The following is a 2,775-nucleotide window of genomic DNA, read 5'->3' on the forward strand; positions in this document are numbered from 1 at the left end:
TTCCCAGTCTCAGTCTTTATTTATTATATTTATATCACACCTTTGTCTTCAAGGAACCCAAGGTGGTGTACGAAGTCCTCTTCCATTCCATTTTATCCTTAAAACAGCACTCCTAAGGGTGGTGGGGAGGGGGTGAGGTTGAAAGTCAGAGACTGGCCCAAAATCACGTCACGAGTTCTGTGGCTGAATTTTGTTAAGAAATACCTTTGGGAAGGAAAATCTGATGGGAAGGCAAATGCCTTCAGTTAGGGGAGTTTGAAATACAATTTCCATTCAAAAAATATTTGTGTGGTCTAACAGCGAAGAAATGTAAATAAGGCCACAAAGGATAAAGATTTCCATAATATTGCCCATACACATGCAAAAAGGCATACCAGTTTCGAAAGATTTCTGATACTTTCAGCAGAAATGCAGCTCACCATAACTGGAAAGACCATGGCTGCTCAATCCACAGTTCATGGGCTAAAAATTGAGGGTTAAATTCAGTGGTTCCACCATCTATCCTGGTTCTTTATCTTTAAAGGGACTTAATTAGATTGCAGCCTTCAAACAGAGGACTGTCCTCTGCAAAGTCAGATACAAGGCACCATACTTTGGCTCTATTCTGTGTCACGTCCAGCCCCCTTCAAGCTCAGCTTAACTCAAAGTATGTTTTCCATCCCACCTCCGTGACCAGCTTCATGAAACTCAGCAAGAATCATTTATAGATCAGAAGTTCTCATAATGGACCTGTAGTGGAGGGGTGGGGGCGTGGCCTGACCTCCTAAAATTTTTGTATCCTCCTAAATTTATTTACAGATACATAATAACATTATAAAATAAATTTTAGAAAACCAACAGGGCATCCTTTGGTGGTACTACAGTGGAATTGGCCCAAAGACTCCAAAGAGTACAAGCCACTGAGGCTGCAACCTGTGATAAATAAATTATGCAAACAGTTATACACATTTTTTAGAGGAGGTCTGTAATTATCAGATTTATAAAATCAGTTCCTTCAGCAATGGGCTGGGCACTTGGAAATAACTAGGGTTATACATTCATTCCATACTCCGATTAATCCACGTTTCTTCCCCAGTGAACAATATTGTTCTCTAAAAACTGAAGCCACTTGATTGCGTGATTGGGTCAGTAGTCTTCCCTTCCCATCGAAGTGATGCTACAAAGTCTGGAATGCCCTAAATTTGCAACCACATTGCTGCAAAAGTATCTGCAGACTGAGGCAGTATGGAAATTTATTATTTTGGCAGGCAGTTGGGAGCAATGCAAAACGATACTGTTTTCAGCAACACATTTGAAGCAGCCAAGAAAGCATGTGAATCCGCTCATCATGACGCACCATCAAAACATCTTCATAAACTCCCTTGGATTTCAGGAAAGCTGGTTTTAATAAATTCAGTGCAGGGATAAATAGGATTGTATGGCAGGAAAACCCATGAGGAAGAGGGGTTCAAGAGCTGGGCAGGAATGCTCATCCGTTTTGCAGTTGAGTGTGATAGCATATATCTCAGAAGACAAAAACAGCACTGAAAATGATCTTGAGAGCTCAGAAGAATGGGCAGAAAGTGACAGGATGAAGTTTAGCAGAGATAAAGGCAAAGTTCTTTGTTTAGGAAAAATGTGTGCAGGTAAAAGATGGGGGATATCTGGCTTAGCAACAGGACATGTAAAAGGGATCTTGGAATTGTAGTCCATCACAAGCTGAATGAATCAACAGTGTGATTTGGCCACCCCTCCAAAAAAAAAAAAAAAAAAAAAAAGGAAATACATTTTTCGCTTGCATCAGTATTACCATGGGGAGTTATAATTCCAGCTGCTCTGTTTTGGCCAGAACTCATTTCAAATACTGTTTCCAGTTCTAGACATATGCTTGAAGAAAGATTCAAATAAATTGCAGCAGGTTCAGGGAAGGACAACCAAGATGATCATAGGACTAGAAATTAAGCCTTACAAGGAAGGATTGAAGGAACTGGTTATGCTGAGCTCTGAAAAGCGAAGACTGAGGGTGGAATAGGAAAGCAGTTTTCAAGTATCTCTAAAAGGTTGCCATGCAAGAGGAATGCAACCTGTTTTCTGTTATCCAAGGCCATAGGACTCAAATAGCAAGTTTAAATTACAGAAAAGCAGATTTCAGTTGAACATCAGGAAAACGTCTTACAGTCAGAACAGTCAAACCATGGAATGAACTGCTTAGGAAGGTGGTGAATTCTCTGTCACTGGAGCTATTCAAAAAGAGACTGAAGCATCCCTTTAAACTGGATTCCAGCACTGAACAGGAGTTGGACATGATGGCCTAAATGGCCCCTTCCAACTCTACAAGGAGAATACTCCTGATACAGACTATCCTTGGTATGCTACTGGTGGGTTACTCTTGACTTGTAACCGTTTTTCTTAATTGGTGGCAAGAATTTTAAAGATGGCCAAATGTACATAAATTGCTGCATGGTTGCAAGAATAAGTGTTAAATAAAAGCACTTTTAGTTTTTTCTTAGATAGGTCTGCATGCCAGAGGGAAACGAGTCATCATTGTTGCTTATGAGTCACCAACAACGAGGATGAAAGACGACTGCGGTTTTCCAGTGTTCATATTTTCATTCACTAACTTGTACCTACAGATGGAAATTTAGAAATAACCATTGCAACTGAAACTGAGGTACATCTCAGCCTAATGTGGAAGACATCGATCAGGGGAGTGGAGAGCCTGCCTGCATGGACTGTTGTCCAGCTACTTACTGTGGATGGTTGACCATTCTCAAGGTCTATTAACTCGAAAGTGGG

Source organism: Varanus komodoensis, unplaced genomic scaffold (assembly GCF_004798865.1).
Source record: "Varanus komodoensis strain SLA01 unplaced genomic scaffold, ASM479886v1 scaffold22, whole genome shotgun sequence".
NCBI classification, from domain to species: domain Eukaryota; kingdom Metazoa; phylum Chordata; class Lepidosauria; order Squamata; family Varanidae; genus Varanus; species Varanus komodoensis.